Source organism: Thalassophryne amazonica, chromosome 16, assembly GCF_902500255.1.
Source record: "Thalassophryne amazonica chromosome 16, fThaAma1.1, whole genome shotgun sequence".
In the NCBI taxonomy this organism is placed as follows: Eukaryota; Metazoa; Chordata; class Actinopteri; order Batrachoidiformes; family Batrachoididae; genus Thalassophryne; species Thalassophryne amazonica.
In genome coordinates this window covers 5,790,259-5,817,165 of record NC_047118.1, presented here as the reverse complement: position 1 = coordinate 5,817,165, position 26,907 = coordinate 5,790,259, and the positions used below count along the sequence as shown (strand labels likewise).

The 26,907-nt window shown below is 40.0% G+C and overlaps 1 protein-coding gene and 1 long non-coding RNA gene across 2 annotated transcripts in view; one reads left to right on the top strand and one right to left on the bottom strand.

Moving 5' to 3' along the window:
* asic2 (acid-sensing (proton-gated) ion channel 2) overlaps positions 1-26,907 on the bottom strand; it is a 1,153,097-nt gene that overhangs the window by 712,767 nt on the left and 413,423 nt on the right. The gene's annotated exons all lie outside the window — the stretch shown is intronic.
* LOC117527337 lies at positions 1,530-26,907 on the top strand. Its single transcript, XR_004565498.1, has 4 exons — positions 1,530-1,603; positions 9,978-9,984; positions 23,150-23,156; positions 26,897-26,907. It is a non-coding gene; the product is annotated as an uncharacterized LOC117527337 (long non-coding RNA).

The following is a 26,907-nucleotide window of genomic DNA, read 5'->3' as shown; positions in this document are numbered from 1 at the left end:
AAAAAAAAAATAAACATGCTACGTGGCTCAGTATTCATTAGGACCGGAGCTTAACCCTCTGGAGCCGACATATACGACGGCTAAGACCAAGCTTTACTAAATTATAAATAACTTTTGAATGATATGAGATAGAAACTTACTTTTTTTTTTTGCTGAAAAGTTAACTCCGCGGACTTTCGAGCCAGCCATCGGCCATCTTTGTACTCCTCATAGAAGTGTGATGACATGCGCAATGTGAGTGTCCAATCGGAATTGGTTCACCGTCTCATGGTTTTCCAGAATCCAATCACAGGGCAGATTTACCTCACGTGAAAAGCCAAAGCTCATTTTCAGGAGTGATGTTTTACTAGTTGGCCCATTTGAATAGCCCCCTGGGTGCTCCAATGAGTACATACTATTAGTACATACTCAGTGTGCCCTGTGCCATTATGCACAGCGATCAGTGAAAGCAGGAGCACGTGGAGAGCCTCTGATGACAATCTCACATGCGCAAACAAAGAGTATGTAACTATCAGGATTGCTCCACTAGTTTGCATGTGAATGTTACTGGATAACTCTGTTGCTTTCTCTGTGTAAAGCACTGTTTACCATATCAATGGACAACAAAATGCATAGATCATTTTGTATATATTGTTCAAAATGTGCATTTGTGTTTATTGTTTGAACCTTTTTGTTGTACAGTCTTTCACACAAGACCTCAAATTACCTTTATAAAGTGTCAAAACAGTTGTTTATTATAATTTACTGTGTGTTTTGAATAAATGTGTGTGGAAAATTGTTTTTCGCTTTATTTTTTCCTTGCCTATTTTTGATTGTAAACCTTTATTACACTTATAAAACACAACAAAAACATATATATTCTGAAAGCACAGGTTCTCCTGAAAAAAAAGAGACATAAAACTTGATTGTGGGATGCAGGGAGAGCTGTTAACAGCAATAATAAAACATTTATGCCAGGTGAGTGAACTGCCCTCGGACCCCAGAGGGTTAACGGTGTCCCTCCAGGTGTTCTTTCAGACTGGGAAATGGAACTACAATGCAAAGCTAAAATACCCTTGGCTGTATGAGCATAAAAATAGGAAATAGAATGTGTCCTTTTGATCTCTTAAAACAGGTCAAGGTTAGCCAACTTTGAACTTGTCCAAGGTCTGGGTCCCAAGAATGCTCCCTCTGAATTTGAAGACCCTGGCAGTAGTTGGACTACACTTATGCTGAGCACAGACAGATAGACAGATGGACAGAGAAATGGGCAGATAGATGGCACAGTCTTCATAATACCCGGTGGTCATATTTTGGCCTTGGGTAAAAAGTCAGAGAGCACAAGATCCAAACTACACAGTGGGTGTGGTAAGAGCTTGTAAAAATTTGAGGTGCTGCAGTGCATCCTGTGTTTGCATGAGGATTCTGTCTTTTCCAGAATGAACCTGCTTCAAGCGTGCAAGCAGCTTTTACAAAGTCACCCCATATCAGTCACAGCTGACAATTTTGCCACTTTCCAAAAATTCTGCGAGGACCATACACTTGATGCTGTGCATCGGTGGCTGCTGTGGGGCGCCCCCTACGGGCCTGCTCATGCAGACTCTTTGTGGCTTGATTTTCACCCGTCCAACCTCACAGCAGTTGCAATTGACAGCACCCATTCATCAATGAAACAATCAGATTCTGTAGAGACTTTCAAGTACAGATTTAAAGTGGATATGACACCTAAAAAATTAGGTTAAACTGATATAAATATCAAAATATACATACAGTATAGTAAGTTGAAAGTGGTTTTAATTATTATCTCTGAGAAATAAAGTTTGTACAGTTTCTCAAAAGTGTGTTTCTTGGAAAGCGCGCTGGTAGCGTTCCATCAGCGGTCACGTGATGCCGTGACATCACAGCATGTAGAGTCCCGTCTTTGTCTGTTCGATTAACAACAGGAACAGATGGACCTCAGCATGGACAGTGACGAGATCAAGAACTTTTCTGACTCCTCTTCAAGTGTGCATTATTTCTGACTCGGCTCCTGAGGATGTCGCAGCAGTGATTAGATCCTACAGATTGGAGCCGTATCTTTCGGACGAACATTCAAACCAGGAGCATTATGGCAGCGAAAATAATGCCAACGGTGTTTATGGCGGAGCCGAAGCAGAGGCAAGAGACATGCCAATTCATGCTGTGGAAGAGAGCAGAAATCAATCACTAATGATTAAATGCAGAGTGGTGCATACAGAGCAAAAAGAGAAAGAAACACTCAGTGCATCATGGGAACCCCCCAGCAGTCTAAGTCTATAGCAGCATAACTAAGGGATGGTTCAGGGTCACCTGATCCAGCCCTAACTATAAGCTTTAGCAAAAAGGAAAGTTTTAAGCCTACTCTTAAAAGTAGAGAGGGTGTCTGTCTCCCTGATCTGAATTGGGAGCTGGTTCCACAGGAGAGGAGCCTGAAAGCTGAAGGCTCTGCCTCCCATTCTACTCTTACAAACCCTAGGAACTACAAGTAAGCCTGCAGTCTGAGAGCGAAGCGCTCTATTGGGGTGATATGGTACTATGAGGTCCCTAAGATAAGATGGGACCTGATTATTCAAAACCTTATAAGTAAGAAGAAGAATTTTAAATTCTATTCTAGAATTAACAGGAAGCCAATGAAGAGAGGCCAATATGGGTGAGATATGCTCTCTCCTTCTAGTCCCCGTTAGTACTCTAGTTGCAGCATTTTGAATTAACTGAAGGCTTTTCAGGGAACTTTTAGGACAACCTGATAATAATGAATTACAATAGTCCAGCCTAGAGGAAATAAATGCATGAATTAGTTTTTCAGCATCACTCTGAGACAAGACCTTTCTAATTTTAGAGATATTGCGCAAATGCAAAAAAGCAGTCCTACATATTTGTTTAATATGCGCATTGAATGACATATCCTGATCAAAAATGACTCCAAGATTTCTCACAGTATTACTGGAGGTCAGGGTAATGCCATCCAGAGTAAGGATCTGGTTAGACACCATGTTTCTAAGATTTGTGGGGCCAAGTACAATAACTTCAGTTTTATCTGAGTTTAAAAGCAGGAAATTAGAGGTCATCCATGTCTTTATGTCTGTAAGACAATCCTGCAGTTTAGCTAATGTGTGTCCTCTGGCTTCATGGATAGATAAAGCTGGGTATCATCTGCATAACAATGAAAATTTAAGCAATGCCGTCTAATAATACTGCCTAATACTGCTGTTGGGAGCAAATGCGTGTGTGCGAGCGGAGGGAGCGGCAGCCTGACATTTCGTGCATCGCACAACAGCGAGGCTTTCGATCCATCTGCCTGGACCTGAAAAGGCTAAAACCTTTCACTTTGTGTTTGCACAGTATGCTGCAACACACTGGTCAGGCATATCTACAAACAAGTCCCCTTGAGCTGTGTTTAATCAAAGTCTCTGCCACTAAACAAAGTGTAAACAATGGCCGCCAGGCACGCAAGCCAATACGGTCTACATGTAGTGACGTATTTTAGCGTTGGTGCTCAGCAGGAAGCTGATCACGGGGCGTGCACATTTTTCAGTGGCAGGACGTTCAAATGTTATATATAACAGGAGAATTGCGTCCATTTTCCCAAAACGCTTAGGTTGACCGAATTATATAACCTTTGTTACATGTAATAAGACTATGTTGTCTTTAAGTGTCATATCCACTTTAAGATGCATTTATTCTCCCTTTCATATGGCTAGCATACTGGCATAGTATGTTACTATGCTTCATACCATTTTAAATTCATTTTATTAGTAAACAGAGCGGGTCTTGGCCTTAACTTTATCTAAAGCCTGGGTCTGTTAGTGAAGCTTAGGGCTAGTGGCCGGTGATCACCTTAGCATTTCTTGTGCTGTTGATTAATGCTGACAAATTATACTTTAAGTGTAGTTTTTCTGGTCGATGGATTCTGTTTTTTTTCCTCTCTCTCTCTGTCCGAGATGCAGCTGGATCCACATACTGGATTGGATGATTCCTGTGGCGGATGTGGGATGGACCCAGCTGTAGGAACAGATCCAATGACTACCCCTCCCCATCCCCCCACCCGATGGAGCATGGTGCATGTTGTTTTTGCATTGTGTTCTGTGTTGTAAACCTTTTTGGTAGATTAGCCTAAGCAGTGGGTCACCCCTTTGTGTCTGGTCTGCTTGAGGTTTCTTCCTTAACATCATCAGAGGGAGTTTTTCCTCACTGTTGCCTGTGTGCTTGCTCTAGGGGTTGGTAAAGTTAGACCTTACTTCTGTGAAGCGCCTTGAGGCAGCTTTATTGTGATGTTGCGCTATATAAACTAATGAAAGTCCATGGGTGCACAACCCTCTGCTGTTAGGAATTCAAGAACAGTGCACAGTTTCAAACACCCATCCATGCACATTGCCATTTTTTGCTGACAGCTGTGCACGTGTGATGCCCAATGCAATTGTGTGCAAGTCTGAAATTGCAGGCCAAAACCATTTAGTACAACGATAGTCAATAAGTCAATAAGTGAGTTTCATTTCAATATCTTGCTCATTGTTGATATAATCACATTGTCCAACAAGTTGACCCTTGAAGTTGATGGTCTATAGCAGCAGATGACCACCACAGGTACAACTGCTGGTTGTTAACACCTGGAAACTGAGGTCACAGTGGGCACAGGCTCATGAAATAGAACAACAGGACACTGAAAAACATTTAATAGTTGGAAGTCTCAGTTATTGCAATGATGTTCAGATGTCAGTGCCAGAGTTTAGAAGATGAAAACATGAATCCATCTTGCTTTGTATCAACACTTCAAACTAGCAACTGTGTGGAACCAGCATGGTACTGCATCAAAAAATAAAAATAAAATAAAATAAAATAAAAAAGAGAGATTTCTGGGGATGGATTATCACAAAGGCACAGTTTGATCAAAGGGTTTGAGTAGTCAAAAAAAACTAAACAAAACAGATACAGGCTTCCAAACTGATGCCAAGTGTAATGACATTAAACTCTGTAAAACATCTACCACATCTTCTGTGTTTCTTCTGAACTGTCATTTACCTTAAATATTACTTTGTTTTTAGTCTTTTTCTTTCCTCAAAATGTACGAGGCCCTGCTGTGCAGCATCACTGTACATACTGATTACAGATGAGAGGGACTGGCTCTGGTCCTCTCTTTTTAATTGCCTCCCTCACTTTAATGGGGACCATCTTTCACTCTGCAGGGAAGAGTCAGCCTGTGGAAAGTCTCACACCTCTGGGGAAGACAGTATTTTTATACTCCTTGCTGGCGATAACAGCAGCATCCACTTTACAAATCTGCTCATCTCTCAGTGACACACACGTGAAACCCAAGTGATTAAACACAAGAGAACCTGGGCTTCATCTCACAAATGCAATCTGCAACCATTGTGAATGCAGATGGCTAAAAGCAGCAGAGAAATGTTTCACAAAAGCTTCTTGAATGCTATGAAAATTTCCACCTCCATTGGCACTTTCAAAGGCTCATTCACTGGTCACAAGTATTTTGTTACAATTGTTGGAAATGGAGGTGGAGACAGTTTCTCAAAAGAAGAAGTTGGGACGATATGGAAAATACTTTGACTTGCATTGCAGACAGTATGATGCCAAGATATTTCATGTCCACGTCTTTTCACAATTCCTGTGCTAGTCAGAGGACATACCGGATCAAGACAGCGTCCAGTTTAGAAATGAACGGCACATTTCACTGTTACAGGAGTTTTTGTCATGGAAAGAGGAACAAAGGCGGAGGAATTCTGCGCGTCGGGGCGGAGCTGCATGGCGAAAAGAAATGCCGTGATGAAGCCTCACAGGACATGTTCTGGCATGTTCAGCTCATGCACAATCACAATCGGATATTCACACAACTGGAAAGCAACCGGAATCCATCTGAAATCCACCTTTAAGCCGTCCTGTGAGACCAACACCGAGGTGGTTTTGTCCCGCGTAATGAACGGCTCCGTAGCGCATCCCTCGGCTTCTTTTTCCATGAAAAAAAAACTCCTGTAACGGTGGAATGTGCTGGAAAAAGTGCTGACGTCCACATCTTCTGTCTTTTTGTGAAAGTCAGACGAGGTCCCGGATCAACAAAGCTTTCACGTTGGAAATGATCTGGTTATTTGTGTGGGGTGTCAGCTTGTCCATTGGCGCTGGGAGCGCGCTGCTCTCTCAGCAATTGTGGGCCGTCCTTAAAGGGGCAGTAACACCCCGTAATCTGTTTAATCCCCGTAAAGGAAGCTTCTGCGATTTGAAGTGAAATGTCCTCGTGTCAAGCAACCCAGTCCAGTCGAAGATTCAAGCTTCTCTACTATAATCCCCATAAAATCGTCCCTGAAAGCCATATTCATTTTTCGAACGGTGTCCACCTGGACGTCTCTTACAGTTTCTGGAAAAAAATTGATGCAGCAAAGATCCAAATCGTTCAGACATTTATTTGCAATAAAAAATAGACGAGAGGGGTGGACCACACCTCACTCAAAGCCTGCTCACAGGCGAATGAAGCAACCGACAGGCATGAAAAAACTCACGCATGCGCACGAGGGTTCAAGCTTGGCTGACGCAATCACACGTGATTCAAATCCATATGGTTTTTGAAAAAAAATAATAAGGTTGGATACTTTTCTAACAGACCTCGTATATATATATATATATACAGTGAGGAAAATAAGTATTTGAACACCCTGCAGTTTTACAAGTTCTCTCACTTAGAAATCATGGAGGGGTCTAAAATTTTTATCTTAGGTGCATGTCCACTGTGAGAGACATAATCTAAAAAAAATCCCGAAATCACAATGTATGATTTTTTTTATTAATAATTTATTTGTATGTTACTGCTGCAAATAAGTATTTGAACACATACCAACCAGCAAGAATTCTGGCTCACACAGACCTGTTAATTTTTCTTTAAGATGCCTGTTTGCTTGATCCTGCCCAGAGAAATGTGGTACAAGGCCAAAATGTTGAACATGGCATTCCCACATCTTAGTCTCTCCATTTGACAGTCATTTAGTGGTACCCAGGGATCCTCCAAAGATACCCAGTCATGACTTTAGGTTGCTGGTGCTTGTCTAAGTCTCTCAACCATACAGTGAGACAGGAAGCACTAGAATCCTCAAGACCCTAGAGCATCATTCTCCTGTACAGGTCTTATCATTGTCAAACACCTCTGTGCTATGACCCCATGATTCCAAGAACTGTTCCAAAGAGTCTCTTGACCTCAAAGGTTGAGGACCCAAAAAAATAATCAACACCACTGCTAACATAAGTGAATGTCTCTATAAGTTTGTAGTGTGATATTTTCAATGTGTACAACTACACAGACTTGAACTTCTTCCTGAAACAAACAAACAAAATCAACCGGCCTGGCTATCCCTTTGTATCAGGTGTGAACAGTGTGAAACCAATAACCATGAGAGGCTATAGGTACAGTGATAATTTCATGCACAGGAGGCATTTAAATATGATTTCTCCTCATACCTTCAAAAAAAAAAAAAAATAAATACATGATCACAGCAAACATATCGTTAAAACATAATTGTAAAGTGGAGTTAAATAAGGGAGGCAGAGGAGGTGCAGCCAGTCTGCAGCAATTAAAGGTATTCAATGCATGGATAACAATTACATTATAATAATAATACAAATTATTATTATTATTATTATTATAGGCTCCATTTTCTGAAAAATAAGACTAATGCACCAAAATGCTGAATGTGCTTCAACAGGCACATGTTTAAAAAAATCTGAAAACAAAATGATCCAATCAGTCACAAACAGTCAGGGAAAAATTACAAAACAAAACCATCAGCTGAGGCTCTAAAGCTTTGACTTCTTCTCTCTTACGCTGCTCCTCTGTTGATGGATCACATATTCAACAGCCCTCTTTCATTACTGTGGGGGGGAATTAGTTAGAATATGAGGAATGCAGCCACATGTTCACAAACTATTAGACTAATCTTAAACTCAAATAATTATGGAGTGGACTAGGATTTGTAGGAAACAGGTTTAATTTTGGACAATGATTATTAAAGTGCTGATCTTCTTATGAAATAATAAGCACACGCACAGTAAGATGGATATTTTCAGCTTCGATATGATATCACATTTTGAAATAAAATGAAAATTTAAAAGCTGAATATTACATTTCCAGCACCAGGAAACATATTTAACATTGGTTGATAATGGACCAACAAAGTTTGTAATTCAATTTATTTTTCTTCAATTTATTACATATATAAGGCACCAAATCACACCAAAGCTGCCTCAAGGTGCTTCACATAAGTAAGGTCTAACCTTACCAACCCCTAGAGCAAGCACACAGGCGACAGTGGTAAGGAAAAAAAAAAAAAACCCTGATAGTGAGGAAGAAACCTCAAGCAGACCAGACTCAAAGGGGTGACCCTCTGCTTGGGCCATTTTAACAGTTACAAGATTTTGCAAAGTTTTACAAAACAATAACAAAATTGTTGGGGTATTTGAACTACAACTGGCAACCTTAGCTCATTTTAAGCATCACATCAGCAGGGTCTTTAAAAAAATATTATTAATTAAAGGCTGTATGGCCTTTTAAGCTTCACAAAGATGACAGAATTTAGTTTCTACCAAAATCCAAGCTTTATAATGCAGGTTAAGTGTTGTAACATGTTGCAAAATTACAGCTCATTTCAATGAACATATTTTTTACTTTTATAATTCCATGGTCCATTTCATTTTCTTTTCCTTTATCTGCCATCTACAGGAAGAAGTGCCCGGGCACATGTGAGGTTTTGAGATTACTTGTGCCATGACTTGGGGCATACACACGAATATCCACCTTGTATGTTCACGTGCACAATTATCGAAGCAAATGTTTTTGCTAGTGGATTAGCTTTTCAGAGTATTTTTAAAACCATCATCGGACCAATTACACTATGTAACAATTTTTTATTTTTGTTTTGTTCCTGGGTACACAGTGTGTTTTCCTAACCTGTTATGCCTTAAATAAATAGAAAATAGCTGTTATTCCACAGAAACTTTGCTTCTGTGATCAGGACAATGACATTTTTAAATTTGTCTGTTTTCAAGAATATTCTCGATTCACCCTCACTACTACTGAGTAGTCTTCTAGGATATTCTTTAACTGCTAGAACTGTCCAGAATTTTCTAGAAGTTTCCAGAATTATCTAGAAATTTCAAGAAACTATTAGAACTTTCTAGAACGTTAAAAAAAATTATAATAATAAAATCAAAGTTTGTGCTGAATGTAGTCATTTTTCCATAGACTTTAGACATAAGCAGTTGAAATATAGCACTTAGAAGCCAGGAACAAAAAGTGTGTTACATAGTGTTATCTTCTGATAAATTTAGTTCCAATAAGTTTCAATGCGATAACATTTTTTTGCTGGTAAAGTGAGTTTAATGGTCAAAAACGTTTGTAAACCCTAAAATTAAACATTTTACTCCATCTGCTCTGTGTGTATTTATGGCAGACTGGCTGTCGCTTGCTGATGATGTCATCATTAAGCGTAAAACATGATTGGCCGGTTGACGCAGGTAGCATTGTGGGTAGTGTAGTTTATGTTATGTGCAGACGCGAGTTGAGGAGCACGACCAGCATCTGACTGAACCCAGCGCTAAATAACCAGAAAGCAGTTCCAAAAACAAAACAATTTTATTTTTCTCCCGTGCAATAATTGGTGTACAACATAAATGTGCGTTTGTCTGGCGAGGTGAAGGACGGCGCGCTCTCCAGCGCCGAAATGGATCAAAGCTCGGCGCTTCTGGACCCAGACTCACCGCCGAACACCCCCAGGTGGATACGACAAACTGACTCTCTGATGTGTGCTGACAGCATGTGTCCCTCACCCGTCCTCCTTCACAGGCACGATGTGTCAAACCCGGGCGCGGTCCTCAGCGTCTCACAAACGAACATCACAAGGTCGAGTTCCCGGCAATTCTGCTTGAACCACTCATGGCTTAAATGCAGAATGCCATCTCATTATCTGCTTCAGCTGAAAGTCTTTAAGTTTACACGTGAGCATCCTCCACAGGTGCAGCTAATAATGCTGATGAGGGTGAAGGACTCTTCTGCCAGCACCTTCTCCACAGACAAAAAACCAGTTTGCATACCACCTGGAGAGCAAAGAAAAGAAAACAACACAAAAACATCCAGCCAAACCCCCCAACACACAACAGTTTAGGGTTCACTTTGGATGTTACAGTGATGTCCCTTGAAAATCTGCTGCAAAACCCATCACACATCATGCAAAAATAATTATTTAACTATCTCAAGGACACAGGATTACTTCATTGCATCTAAAAAATGACGATGGCTGCCAGGAGTTAAAAGTTTTATAAAATCTCAGCGATCACCTTAAGCTGGTGCTGTGTGCCATTGGATCTGAAAGAAGAAGCCCCCTCGACACAAAAACAGACTAATTGTAACATTTTATTTTTTTGTGGCTGATGGTATCACCAAGGAGCTCTCACGGCGCAGCTGTGTACACACTGGGAGGTTTCTTCACTGTTTAGAATGTTTTGGATCATCTCAGGATGATTATTTTGTCAGATGAATCCCATTGAAAGTAACAGGTAAGAATTTATATTTACTACGTGTATTTTGCAATGGACGTATTTCGGTTGTTTGCGCCGCAGGGTTCAAAGCGTGTGAAAAAAGCAGCAGCTTTTAGCTCATAAATGACGGTGTGTCTAATAACGAGATAAACTGTGACTTCTAATACTGTGTTTTACTGCATTTGAAAGATGATGACTGTTTTGGGTTTTATTTTTTTTTATTCATTCATTTTCATGCATTCTTGTGTGTTTGTGATCCCTGAATTTACCCAGCAGCCCCTGTGGCGCTTAAAGTGAAACTGGTTTATCAAAAGTCGACAGTGTAATCTGATGTGGCCGCATCCAAATCAATACTAATAGTTATCGGTTATCTGTAATAAAAATCAATTTTTAGCAGTTTATCATCATAAAAGATAACTTTTCAGTTATCTGATGAATGCTTATCAAAGCTAACTTTTTAGTTTGCTGTGCCCATCACTGGTATTCATTATATACTTCCTAGAAAATACACTACATAGAAATAAACAAATTATATGGTCATCCTTTTTTCATTATTTATAGTCATTTCCAAAAGCCATTGCTGACACAAAATACAGAGCATCACAAATGACATGGTTAAGATCACAGCTGCCTGTTGTACACACATTGGCCATCAGGTGACATCAGGTGCATATGAAGCCCCGAGAAATTAACCCTTTAGTGGACAAATTTGCTGGAAAGCTTTAATGTTTCATGAAGCTTCATCTCACCATCACTAGGGAGTAGCCAGCTGATGGTACGCTGCTTTTCTTTACAATGATTGGCAGTCACTTTGTTCTTACAAGAAAAGGAAAAGGAAAATCCGCACACTGGTATAAAGCTCCCAAAATCTATTTATTGACTAAAACGCAACGTTTCAACCGCAAAGGTCTTCTTCAGGAAACTGTAGATATACATGGCAGGAATAGTATATTAATAGAATGAATAATCCACACCAGCTGTGTCCAGTTGGCATCATCTGTCCACCAACTCCAACTTAAATATGCAGTGAAAAAAAAAAAAAAAAAGTACAGTGAACAATAAACATCCTTTACAAAAACACACATCTCCCACAAAAATACATTCCCTATCATGTATACAGACACATTTTTGTATAAAAATATATTTATTTATACAAAAACATAAGTTACATTAAAAGTTTTATTTTAAAGTTACATTAACCTGGTCTTGTTAGGAGAGACGGCATCCATCCCACTTTGGATGGAGCAGTTCTCATTTCTAGAAATCTGGCCAATTTTCTTGGATCCTCCAAACTGTGACTGTCCAGCGTTGGGACCAGGAGGCAGAGCTGTGGTCTTATACACCTCTCTGCGGCTTCTCTCCCCCTGCCGTCCCCTCATTACCCCATCCCCGTGGAGACGGTGCCTGCTCCCAGACCACCAATAACCAGCAAAAATCTATTTAAGCATAAAAATTCAAAAAGAAAAAATAATATAGCACCTTCAACTGCACCACAGACTAAAACAGTTAAATGTGGTCTATTAAACATTAGGTCTCTCTCTTCTAAGTCCCTGTTGGTAAATGATATAATAATTGATCAACATATTGATTTATTCTGCCTTACAGAAACCTGGTTACAGCAGGATGAATATGTTAGTTTAAATGAGTCAACACCCCCGAGTCACACTAACTGTCAGAATGCTCGTAGCACGGGCCGGGGTGGAGGATTAGCAGCAATCTTCCATTCCAGCTTATTAATTAATCAAAAACCTAGACAGAGCTTTAATTCATTTGAAAGCTTGACTCTTAGTCTTGTCCATCCAAATTGGAAGTCCCAAAAACCAGTTTTATTTGTTATTATCTATCGTCCACCTGGTCGTTACTGTGAGTTTCTCTGTGAATTTTCAGACCTTTTGTCTGACTTAGTGCTTAGCTCAGATAAGATAATTATAGTGGGCGATTTTAACATCCACACAGATGCTGAGAATGACAGCCTCAACACTGCATTTAATCTATTATTAGACTCTATCGGCTTTGCTCAAAAAGTAAATGAGTCCACCCACCACTTTAATCATATCTTAGATCTTGTTCTGACTTATGGTATGGAAATAGAAGATTTAACAGTATTCCCTGAAAACTCCCTTCTGTCTGATCATTTTTTAATAACATTTACATTTACCCTGATGGACTACCTAGCAGTGGGGAATAAGTTTCATTACACTAGAAGTCTTTCAGAAAGCGCTGTAACTAGGTTTAAGGATATGATTCCTTCGTTATGTTCTCTAATGTCATATACCAACACAGAGCAGAGTAGCTACCTAAACTCTGTAAGGGAGTTAGAGTATCTCGTCAATAGTTTTACATCCTCTTTGAAGACAACTTTGGATGCTGTAGCTCCTCTGAAAAAGAGAGCTTTAAATCAGAAGTGTCTGACTCCGTGGTATAACTCACAAACTCGTAGCTTAAAGCAGATAACCCGTAAGTTGGAGAGGAAATGGCGTCTCACTAATTTAGAAGATCTTCACTTAGCCTGGAAAAAGAGTTTGTTGCTCTATAAGAAAGCCCTTCGTGAAGCTAGGACATCTTTCTACTCATCACTAATTGAAGAAAATAAGAACAACCCCAGGTTTCTTTTCAGCACTGTAGCCAGGCTGACAAAGAGTCAGAGCTCTATTGAGCTGAGTATTCCATTAACTTTAACTAGTAATGACTTCATGACTTTCTTTGCTAACAAAATTTTGACTATTAGAGAAAAAATTACTCATAACCATCCCAAAGATGTATCGTTATCTTTGGCTGCTTTCAGTGATGCCGGTATTTGGTTAGACTCTTTCTCTCCGATTGTTCTGTCTGAGTTATTTTCATTAGTTACTTCATCCAAACCATCAACATGCTTATTAGACCCCATTCCTGCCAGGCTGCTCAAGGAAGTCCTACCATTATTTAATGCTTCAATCTTAAATATGATCAATCTATCTTTGTTAGTTGGTTATGTACCACAGGCCTTTAAGGTGGCAGTAATTAAACCATTACTTAAAAAGCCATCACTTGACCCAGCTATCTTAGCTAATTATAGGCCAATCTCCAACCTTCCTTTTCTCTCAAAGATTCTTGAGAGGGTAGTTGTAAAACAGCTAACTGATCACCTGCAGAGGAATGGTCTATTTGAAGAGTTTCAGTCAGGTTTTAGAATTCATCATAGTACAGAAACAGCATTAGTGAAGGTTACAAATGATCTTCTTATGGCTTCGGACAGTGGACTTATCTCTGTGCTTGTTCTGTTGGACCTCAGTGCTGCTTTTGATACTGTTGACCATAAAATTTTATTACAGAGATTAGAGCATGTCATAGGTATTAAAGGCATTGCGCTGCGGTGGTTTGAATCATATTTGTCTAATAGATTACAGTTTGTTCATGTAAATGGGGAATCTTCTTCACAGACTAAACTTAATTATGGAGTTCCACAAGGTTCTGTGCTAGGACCAATTTTATTCACTTTATACATGCTTCCCTTGGGCAGTATTATTAGACGGTATTGCTTAAATTTTCATTGTTACGCAGATGATACCCAGCTTTATCTATCCATGAAGCCAGAGGATACACACCAATTAGCTAAACTGCAGGATTGTCTTACAGACATAAAGACATGGATGACCTCTAATTTCCTGCTTTTAAACTCAGATTAAACTGAAGTTATTGTACTTGGCCCCACAAATCTTAGAAGCATGGTGTCTAACCAGATCGTTACTCTGGATGGCATTTCCCTGATCTCTAGTAATACTGTGAGAAATCTTGGAGTTATTTTTGATCAGGATATGTCATTCAAAGCGCATATTAAACAAATATGTAGGACTGCCTTTTTGCATTTACGCAATATCTCTAAAATTAGAAAGGTCTTGTCTCAGAGTGATGCTGAAAAACTAATTCATGCATTTATTTCCTCTAGGCTGGACTATTGTAATTCATTATTATCAGGTTGTCCTAAAAGTTCCCTAAAAAGCCTTCAGTTGGTTCAGAATGCTGCAGCTAGAGTACTGATGGGGACTAGAAGGAGAGAGCATATCTCACCCGTGTTGGCCTCCCTTCATTGGCTTCCTGTTAATGCTAGAATAGAATTTAAAATTCTTCTTCTTACTTATAAGGTTTTGAATAATCAGGTCCCATCTTATCTTAGGGACCTCGTAGTACCATATTACCCCATTAGAGCGCTTCGCTCTCAGACTGCGGGCTTACTTGTAGTTCCTAGGGTTTGTAAGAGTAGAATGGGAGGCAGAGCCTTCAGCTTTCAGGCTCCTCTCCTGTGGAACCAGCTCCCAATTCAGATCAGGGAGACAGATACCCTCTCTACTTTTAAGATTAGGCTTAAAACTTTCCTTTTCGCTAAGGCTTATAGTTAGGGCTGGATCGGGTGACCCTGGACCATCCCTTGGTTATGCTGCTTTAGACGTAGATTGTGGGGGGGTTCCCATGATGCACTGTTTCTTTCTCTTTTTGCTCCGTATGCATCACTCTGCATTTAATCATTAGTGATCGATCTCTGCCCCCCTTCACGGCATGTCTTTTTCCTGGTTTTTTCCCTCAGCCCCAACCAGTCTCAGCAGAAGACTGCCCCTCCCTGAGCCTGGTTCTGCTGGAGGTTTCTTCCTGTTAAAAGGGAGTTTTTCCTTCCCACTGTTGCCAGGTGCTTGTTCATAGGGGGTCGTTTTGACCGTTGGGGTTTTTCATAATTATTGTATGGCCTTGCCTTACAATATGGAGCGCCTTGGGGCAACTGTTTGTTGTGATTTGGCGCTATATAAGAAAAAAAGTTGAAGTTGAGTTGATTGATTAACGTCACATTAAAGTTAAAATAGCCGATTCTCTGGAATTCATAAGAAGGGCTTGAGATCAAAGTCCTCATTAGGTGACATTGTAGTGAGAGAATAAATCCAGAATGTCTCCTTTGGAAGGAGCCTTCTCTCAATGTCACCTCCTCTGCGCTGTCGCTTCACTCTCTCCACTCCCAGGTAAGAATCAGAATCAGAATCAGAATACTTTATTAGTCCCTTAAAGGGCAATTCATTGCAGACCCCCTGGCCAACCATAAAAACACAGACATAACATTTACATAGGTATATGCTAAATAACAATCACAGAATCAAGGTTAAAAACAAGGACAAAATCAGCCAGTGTTCAGGAGTCTAATCGCAGAAGGAATAAAAGACATTGAATAGCGATTAGTTCTCATCTGGGGCATCTGATAGCGCCGCCCAGAGGGCATGAGTGTAAAGCCTAATGATAAGATGTGTCTGATCTAAATCAATGATCTGCTGGGCTTTTGTCATGACACGACTCCCACAGTGATGCCAGGTCTCTCTGCTGGACGCCAATTATTTTTGAACAGACTATATTGTTCAGGCTGTTCTTGTCCTTCATAGACAGACAACCAAACCAAGAGACAAAGGAGAAGGTGAGCAGGCTCTCTATGTAGGAACAGTAACAGACTCTGAGGATCCTCTCACTAACTTCAAAGGATCGAAGTTTGCATAGCACATAAATCCTCTGCTGTGCTTTTTTACAGATGGCCTCTGTGTTGTCATCAAATCTCAGTTTAGCATCAAAAATGGTTCCCAGATATTTATATTGCTCCACTATCTGGACATCTTCATCATGAATGATGCTAGGAGTATGAACACGCTTACATTTCCTGAAATCTATAATGATTTCTTTTGTTTTTGCAACGTTCAGGTCCAGATAGTTTTGATCACACCATGTGACAAATGAAGACAGGGCCGAGCCATAACACAGCGCACTAACGCTATGGCCTGCTTTTTTGAAATGGGCTGCAACTGGACTGTGCTCATCCCCTAATCTGATCTTTCTCCTATGTTCACTAATCCTGGTTCTGAATTCCCTGGACGTTTTCCCAATATACACAAGGCCACAAGGGCATCGGATCATGTAGATCACGTGAGTAGTGCTGCATGTGATTGCCCCTCGACTGGAGATATTGTGGCCTGTATGCAGGTGGGTGAAGGTCTTGCATCTCTGTGTGTAAACACACTAGGGACAGCCCCCACATTTATAATTACCATCTGGTAAGTTAAAGAGTTTTAGCAGATGTTGAGAGCTTATGTCAGATTTGACCAGGCAGTCTCTGATGTTACTAGGATGTTTAAAAACCAATTTGGGTGGTTCACTGAATACATTTTTGAGTTTGGGGTCTGACTTTACAATGTGCCAATATTTCTGAATTATCTTGCTAAATTTGGCACCGAGAGGAGAATATCTGATACAGCACATGGTAGTAGGGCTCTGGGTAGATGTCTGTTTTGTAGGCTGAAGGCACTCTCCCTGGGTCACATGGTCATAACACCCCCTAGCTGCAGCCACCCATTCCTGTTTATACCCTCTGCTTAGAAAACTGTGCTGCATATGCACTGTCATCACTGCATACGCTACGAGTCTATGGAATTGACTGATAGGTAAACTTTTTAGGAGTGGTCAGGGGTGGAAACTGTCACCTCTTAAAATGGCATTACGGTCTGTTGGTTTACAAAAAGATCCGTATGCAGGTAACCTCCATTTTTTTGGACCAAAACATCCAGAAAACTGATGCTTTCACAACTATACTCCAGTGTAAAGCACAGGTGATCAATGTATGAATTCAGATGTTTGTGAAAAAAAAACGCTGCTTTTCTTTACAATGATTGGCAGTCACTTTGTTCTTCCCAGCATCATTGCACAAGCCAGGAGAAGCCACTATGTGGTGTATGATGTCGCTAGCTAATGTAGGTCATGGCATCTGAGTGCTTGAATTTCTTCACTTCAGGGGAAAAACTTCTAAATTGTTTCCAAACAGCACAAATTTTAATCATATTGGCATTGTCATATTATTAATCCATTATGTAAATGGTAAGGAATGAGATAATAGTGGTGCAAAAGAAATTTATTTTTAATGAAAATCTTAAAAACAAAAACAAACAAACAAAAAAAAAAACAAAGGCCACACAGCTTTAAAGACAGTCCTGAAAAAATGTAGCCTGGCAAAGCCAAAATCTCGATTCACATTTAATTTCCAGCGCATCGCGCATCTGCGTGCCCATGATCGCGCACACGTGATCGCACATGTGCGCACGCACACACAAAAGAAATCTACTGTGCTGTCTGTAGGCTGTTGACAGGAAGTTGGAAAGAAAATCTGGACTCATTTCTGATGTGATTTTTCTTCCGCTGCACTGAGGACATACACAGTCTTTTTTTGGTAGTACACACAGGCACAAGCGCCAACCAGGTTGCGTGTGTGCGCACACAAGCAGGGACAACGACTCTCCCGAGACAATTTGATTGAGCTAACTGACACTACTAATTCACACACACACAAAACCAATCCACTGTGCTGTCTGGAGGATGTTAGCAGGAAGAAAGAAGAAAAGCTTGACTCATTTCTGACGTGATTTTTTTTTTTCGCTGCACTGAGGACGTACACAGTCGACCGACCCGGTTGCGTGTGTGTGCATGTGCGGGGGACAACGTCACAATGATTTCATTGAGCTAACTGGCACTACTAATTCTTATGAAACACACACACACATATAAAAACAAAAATCCACTCCACTGTAAGCCGTCTGGATGCATGAAGACCTGTTCACATGAAATGCTGATGTGATTTTTGGCTGGACTGAGGAACTACACAAAGTCTTTTTTTTATGGAAGTCCAAAGTCAGTGTACAGCATCACTGGACTACACGTTACAGTGGAACACCAAAATGTAAGTCCCTTTTTCTGTTGTTTATAAATTAATAAAATATCAAATGACAAGGATCTATTTTGGCTGTTATATAAAACAAATAATGAATGTTTTTACATTCTTTCAATGGAACAAATATTTAATGAGGTTTCGCCTCGTTGAATGGTATGTTCCAGCTTTCACCTCATCAAATATTTGTACCATTGAACTCAAACATTCATTATTTGTATACTATAGGACAGCCATACAACCAGTCAGAGCAATGAAGCATGTGATGTTGGCAGATATACACCTAGAGAAGTGTCAACAATGGCAGAAGTAAGGCACCCACATTTTTATTGAAATCAAAGTCTTTTAGAGCCATTTGTTGTTCTTGATATTGTCCAGGTTGTTCCAAACAGAAGCCAAAGCTTTTTCATTTTGTCCGCACGGAGTTTAGGAGTATCCACAAAGGTTTTGTGTCGTATCAGCATTTTGTCCACACAGAACCAACATGTTCAGAGCCCGAAAATGAAACGTTTTGGAAACACTCAAAATACCATCTTTGCATTTTTGTTTGTACAACCAACATACAACGTTTGTGAAATGATGATGCCATCTTGTGATAAGAGTGATGTGCATGCTCCACGTCTTCTCCATTTTTTTGTGGGAACATGACAGCGTCACATACAGGCTTGGCACATAGGTATACTACAGCATTTTCAGTGGTTTCATATTTTTTGAAACGGTGCTGTGTTAACAGTACACTTTCTGAAAAAGACAGAGAAATAGATCGTATAGGGAAAGTTCCGTTTCCGTGTGGACAAGGCATCAAATAACTGCTTCATATCAGAGAGCGCCACAAATCAAGCTGTTTGGTGCACTTCAATGAGCCGCAGCATAAAACCCCCATATGAGATAAATGATTGTGACTGACTCAGCCTGTTCGCAAATGACCGAAAACGTACATGCATGGAAGAGGACCAGACCTTTTTACAAAGTGAATTTAGTCATGAAGGGAAATATGAATCTGGATTGCCAGACAAGACAAAATCTGCAAGAAAATGTACAAAATTAAAACTAATTGAATTATAGTCATGTTAATTAAATTGGTTGAAAATACAGGTGGATGATGGATCGAGTAATAAGACACACTGAAGTAAAAGCATTTGACAGGTGCAACTGTCACCTATGTATGCAAATACCCAGTTCCACACTTATACTGAACAAATCTTTCAGCACATCCCAGAAAAAAAAAAAAATAGTGTTTCACAAGTCGCAATAAGATAACCCTAAAACAACTCAGATAATCCAAATAAAATCTAACATGATTTACAGTTAATGCATCAGTAATAAATACAAGGGTTGGATGAAAAGTTCTACCTCCTTCTGTGCTCAAAGGTGATTCTGCACCTGCTTGAAATTACAAGTGAAAACTGTTCGGTGTAGCAACAGCTACAAAGGATTATTCTCACAGCAGTTTCACTTCGATATCTTGCTTTTTTATTGAAATAATTGGGTTGGAGGCAGAACTTTTCAGCCAACCCGCACAGTTTGAGCAGATGGAATCACAGTTTATAGCTCAGGCCCGGATCCAGACCGGTTTGGACCAATGCAGTTGCATCGGTCAGATTTTTTTACACATCGTTCGTCATCAGTAAAAAAAAATCTCGAATAATCCCGAATAGTGCCAAACATGTCCCCGCGGTGAACACAGCTTTTGATGTGATCCCACAATGCACCACACAGGTGGATCAAAACAAACATAGCATCAGTCCAGTCGAGTCGATGATCATGGCATCAAGGAAAAAAGTTGCTGTGCAAGGAGGCGCTTATTTCAGAAAGAAACGGCGAGTGGTTTATAAATAGTTTTCAGATAATAGTGTGGTTTGAAAGGCATTCTATGATGACTGAAATTGCATTTTCCGTGGTTTTACGACTAAAATGGTTGGTCGATCGATGGCCGAAACTTGGAAAAAACACACTCGCTCAGTCGCTGTCGATTGTTGATGCCGACGATATCGGACATGCCAAATGTACTGATTGTAAAAGTATTTAATTAATCCATAAATCATCATGGAAGTATGCCTGGTTTAAGTGTATTTATGCCACACACAAACTTTCAGATCAGAAAACAGTTTATTTACTAAATACATGTATCCGAACAAAGGCACCCATTCGGTCACGTGGCATAGGACACTTTCTGATAATCAAAGAAATTAAATCATTGTTGACACACAGAAAAATTCTTCATATTTTAAATACAGTATATTTAGTCATGGACATGAAAAATATTGTTACCTGCTGGACTGTTTCTAATTGAAATCTATTATTATTAAGAATATATGCAGTTTTATTGATTTTATCAAATGAAAAAAAATCATATATAGATTCAGATATAATTGAAAGATTTGGGCAATAAATTTGATTCTGTTTACAGTCAGTTTTGTTATAGTGTTGTTTTTTTTAGGACATCATATTTATACAAATAATATTTGTTCACTATGGACCATGAAGTATAATAAATATATTAAAAGAAGTGTGACTGTATGTTGCACACGAATAGTATGATTTTTATTTTATCATTGGAAAAAATGCATCTGTCAGATTTTCACTCTGGATCCAGCCCTATAGCTTGCATGCTATCAAAGATTTCTGATTAACTGTGTGTCTGTGTGTGTGTGAGAAAAAAGCTGTACAAAATAATACCTAAGAAGCTACAAGAGCTAAGGTTTGACTTTGATCAGCTGTCTTTGTAAAAGAGTTTCCTTTGGCTAGAAATTGATTTCACTTAAAGCTTAATCATATTACAAATTTATCTCGTTTGCCATCACTGACAGACACACAAGCCAATTTTTGCATTTTCAAAACATGTTACATTTTCAGATGACATATTTTATACTTTGGAACATTTAAGTTTCAAGCTTTGGTTTCATTACTTTCTTTTGCAACGATCCAGAACCTCTTAATGCTTTATTGTATTTTTTTTTTCTTTTCAATTAAATGATGCTCCTTGGTGCAGAAAATGACATTTATTTAACTCACATCATTATCATCCTAACACAATGTAAATGTTAAGAAACTTGAAATAATTCAGAGCAATATCCTGCTTCCTTGGATACAAATGGCCTGGATGTTACCACATCTAAAAAAAGATGTATTATTGAATAATAGACTTTACACCATCAGTGAATCGAGACAAAATGTGTGGAGTGGAGATTGAAAGGAATTAAATATTCTAACCTCTAAAAGCATATTGTCATATTTGTGTAAATGAATCTCAACTGTTCTGAATTACTGCAGCAAACTTAAAAAACACAAGACCTGCTCCTTTCATTTCATTTATTTGTTTATTTGACAATGCAATCAGACAGAGCAAACAAGGTTGCCTCAAGGCACTTCACACAAGTAAAGTCTAACCTTACCAACCCCCGGACCAACAGTGGAAATAAAAAACTGACGAAGAAACCTCAAGCAGACCAGACTCAAAGGGGTGACCCTAATTCACAACTCTTGTCTCTGGTTGGGCCATTCACCAATTTACATAATTAACAATTTACATAATTAACAACCTCATTCACCATTTCATTCAATCATTGGTCCACCTTCTCGCATCTAAAATTTTCTTGCATCTCCACAATTACTAACACACAGCTACAAGTATAACACAAAATCTATAAACTGAATTTCTTTATGCTAACTCACTGATTAACTGATTCCATCTGCTCAAAGTGATGTTAATCAGTGAAATCACCTGGTGGATTAGGTGGTTGCAAAGACAACCTGCAACCACTTGGCCCTTTCTGCAATGAGTTGAATACCCCTGGTCTAGACCTTTGAGTTTGGTGTAACAATACCAGGAATGGATGCTTACTTGGACTATGGTCTGTACCAAATGTCTAAATTTTGTCAAATCAGAAGAGGTGATCTAGGTTCGGAACCACGGCCCAGGTCTTTGGGATTTTTATAATGACAGGAAATGTGAAGCAGGTTATTGTCACCCATTAACAGTAGATGCAGATAAGAAATGGAAGTAGTACAAATAAGATGTGGGAGCAAATGGGGACAGCATCATCCACCCATCCATCCATTTTCTGTTCTCGCTTAGTCCAAGTAAGGGCCATGGGTGGGGGGGGGCTATCCCAGAAATCATAGGGTGTGAGGCGGGGTACCCTCTGGACAGGATGCCAGTCTGTCACAGGGCCACATATAGACAAACACATTCACACCCACATACACACTTAATTTCTCAATTTAAAGTTTCCAATTCTCCCAAAATGCATGTCTTGGATGTGGGAGGAAGCTGGAGCACCCGGAGGGAACCCACACAAACACAGGGAGAGAACATGCAAACTCGCTGATTCCACGACCATCTTGCTGTGAGACAACAGTGCTACCCATTAAGCCTGGGGACGGACTGAGATGAAATATTTAACTGTGATTTGGTCAGAGGAAGAAGTAAAAAGTCAACTTGGAAAGATGCTTAAAATTTTTCTCCATTCAAATGGACCTACACACCAGGTTTGGGTTGAGTTGCACCAACTGAAAGGCTGGCCAAATGGGGATCTGTTGGAGTGGATAACGGGATTCTTGACTGCTGTCTCTACAAATCGCTCGTCAGTGCCACCTCCCCCCCCCCCCCCCCCCCCCCCCAAAAAGACCAACAACTTGTGAGAAGTCAGGACTAAACCAGGCAACAATGTTAGCATTTCAGTTAGTAGGCTCCTGATGGTGCCTGAATTCTCTGAAATAAAAAGAAGGTTTTGGTCAGAGACAAAATGTTGACGTGCAAGAAAAGTCAACTAAAGCCAAAGTGCAAACTTTCTGCATTCTACATTGATTGTGATTGGCTGGACAAGCATTTAAAGTTTGAATCATCATGATGGTATTCACAAATTGTAAATCAATCAATCAATCCAATAAAACCTTTCAAACCAGTCCACCAGTTCCTCATTGTACCACCCACTATTCATATATAAGAATCCTGCATGTAAAATATGACACACATTATCTTTCATTTTGCTGAAAAAAAAACTAATTCAAACATTGGTGCCTTCAGGTCTTGCTGACAACTCACTTGTAACTTGCTGATATCAAGGCACTGGCCTCCCAGCGGTTCAAAATGCAGCAGATTGTGATTTAACAATGCACAGGGTGCTGGCCTCCTTTCTTTGGCTGCCAGTCAAGTTACAGATGAATTCATGTCAGGTTCAGGTCATTACTTACAAAACACTCCATGGTGAAGGCCCAGAATACATCTCTGAACCAAAGGGTGCTTTCAACAATTTAAACTTGCTTAGATCTACAAACCAAGGTCAGTATTCTGTATTCTGAGGTGGTTAAAAATGAAGAAAGATCGTGCATTTGCTGTCTTTGATCATACAATATAGAAAACATGCAGTACTCCAAAAGACTGGCTTATGCTGTCTTGGACATTACTTTGATATGCGCCTGTTAACCCCTTAACGTCCATCATCGCATATATGCTACAATCTCTGACTCAAATATGCAACTTACCAAATTGTCGCAAATTTGCAACATACCATCATTATTATTATAACATTATAACGTAAAGTCATTACCAGAATACCCAATATTACTATCTAGTTTTTGTGCAAAAGTGAAATTAATAATCTCAACATTATTTATCATCTACTTATAGGCAAAAACACACAAAACATTTTTTTATATACAGCTATATAAATTCGGGCGTTAAGGGGTGAATAATTAGTTCATATGTTCATTAGAGGGGCAGCACTCTTGTCCCACAACAAGAAGGTTTACGGACCGCTTCTCACCCAGGCCATTCTCTGTGGAATTTGCATGTTCACATGTTCACGTTGGTTCCCTCCAAGTGCTCCGACTCCTTCACAGCTCCAAAGAAAGGCAGGTGAACTGGACACTTTAAACCAACTGCAAGTGTGAGTGAGAGCGTGACCATGCAATTGACTGGTGTCCTATCGAGGGTGTACCCCACCCAGTGACTGTGGAGATAGGCTCCAGCTCCCCCATGACTCCTAATTGGAATAAGTAGGTACAGATAATGAATGAATGAATACAGAGCAGGGTTTTAAATTGTCTGAAACCTGTTTTCACCACGATGTGGACACAAGCCTGTATTAGCCAGTTGAGCACATCTAAAACCTATGAAGTCCTAGGAAAACTTACATTTAAATATCAAGGGCCCTTTGTGATTTTCCAGACTGGCAAGAGTTTGAACAGAGAATCCTCTGGTCTCAAGTACACCGCTTAACCACTAGACCATCACCCCTCACCTAGTGGTATTCGTGGTAGTAGCGATAATATTAATTGTAGTATTTGATGTCCTACAATCTAAAGTGCATATGGAAAGTATTCACAGTGCTTCACTTTTTCCACATTTTATGTTACAGCCTTATTCCAAAATAGAGGAAATATTTTTTTCCCCTCAAACTTCTACTCACAAAAGCCCATAATGATAACATGAAAAAAAGTTTTTTTTTATATATATATATATATATATTATTATTTGTGAATGTATTAAAACAAAAAAGTTAGAAATCACATGCACTAAGTATTCACACCCTTCGCTCAATACTTTGTTGATACACCTTTGGCAGCAATTACAGCCTCAAGTCTTCTTGATTATGATGCCACAAGCTTGGTGCACCTGTCTTTGGGCAGTTTGGTCCATTCCTCTTTGCAGCACCTCTCAAGCTCCATCAGGTTGGATGGGGAGCGTCAGTGCACAGACATTTTCAGATCTCTCCAGAGATGTTCAATCAGATTCAGGTCTGGGTTCTGGCTGGGCCACTCAGGGACATTCACATAGTTGTCCTGAAGCCACTCCTTTGATATCTTGGCTGTGTGCTTAGGGTCATTGTCCTGTTGAAAGATGAACCGTCACCCAGTGTGAGGTCAAGAGCGCTCTGGAGCAGGTTTTCATCCAGGATGTCTCTGTACATTGCTGCATTAAGCTTTCCCTCAATCATGACTAGTCTCCCAGATCCTGCCGCTGAAAAACATCCTCACAGCATGATGCTACCACCACCATGCTTCATTGTAGGGATGGTGCCTGGTTTCCTGCAAACATGATGCCTGGTATTCACCCCAAAGAGTTCAATCGTTGTCTCATCAGACCAGAGAATTTTGTTTCTCCTGGTCTGAGAGTCCTTCAGCTGCCTTTTAGCAAACTCCAGGTGGGCTGCCATGTGCCTTTTACTAAGGAGTGGCTTCTGTCTGGACACTCTACCATACAGGTCTGATTGGTGGATTGCCGCAGAGATGGTTGTCCTTCTGGAAGGTTCTCCTCTCTCCACAGAGGAATGCTGGAGCACTGACAGAGTGACCATTGGGTTTTTAGTCACCTCCTTGACTACGGCCCCTTCTCCCCCGATTGCTCAGTTTAAACTGGTGGGCCACATGGAGTCTTGGTGGATCCAAAACTCTTCCATTTATGGATGATGGAGGCCACTGTGCTCATTGCAACCTTTAAAGCAACAGAAATGTCTCTGTACCCCTCCTCAGATGTATCAGAGGCCTACAGACAATTCCTTTGACTTTGTGCTTGGTTTGTGCTCTGACATGCACTGTCAACTGTGGGACCTTATATGTAGACAGCTGGGTGCCTTTCCAACAGGATCCACCTGAGCTCAATTTTGAGTTTCATGAATACTTATGTGAATACTTATGTGCATGTGATTAAAAAATATCCCCTCCAAAAAACTTTTTTCATATTGTCATTATGGGGTATTGTGTGTAGAATTTTGAGGTAAAAAATGAATTTAATCCATTCTAGAATGAGGCTGTAATATGAAAAATATGAAGTGCTGTGAAAACTTTGCGGATGTACTGTACACCTTTAATTTGAATGTAGGAGAGACTGAAAGTGTGGCTGTGTTTGTTTGTTCAGGGTGTACCCCACATTTTGGCCAATGAACACGGGGATAGGCTCCAGCCCCCCCCCCCCCCCCCCCCCCCCACCACCAGAACCTTAACTGAAGGAAGTGGGTATAGAAAATGAATGAATGAATAAATGTTTATTAGTTGTAGTTTTATTTAGGTTTGAATGTATTTGTCCTGTTTACTTTTGTATATATTTTGAATAGTTTTGTTACTATTTTGTTCCTAGTTTTGTTTTGTAACTGTTTAGATGATTCATTTTATTGTTGTTGTGCTTAATTTGGACTGATGCACAACCTCATCACCAGACAAATAGATCAGGACAGCTGTTTGGACAGAGGATCGATGATGTGGTTAGAATTGAGAGGACAGCCTCTTGTTTTTATTGCTCTTACGTGATTATACAGATAATTATAGCTAAAATAAATAAATAAACAAAGACAATGGCACATCTTACTGAGCAAACACAACAAATTAGTTCCTCTTGAGGGCTTACAGTAGAGAGGCCTCGATGAAGTTGCTGACTGCTGCCCACAGAGCTGTAGATCAGTCAATGCCTGTGGGAGGATATGAAGAGGATCCACTTACCTCTCATTTTATAAACACACACACACACACACACACACACACACACACACACACACACACACACACACACACACACACACACACACACACACACACTTCAGAGCGTGACAAGCACTTAGCCTCTAATCTGCTACTGCATCGTCTCTGGCCTACTCTGCCAGAAGAAGAGCAATGAAGTTGCCAAATCATAACTCACAGATTTTCAATTTTTTAGAGCCCTGCTGACT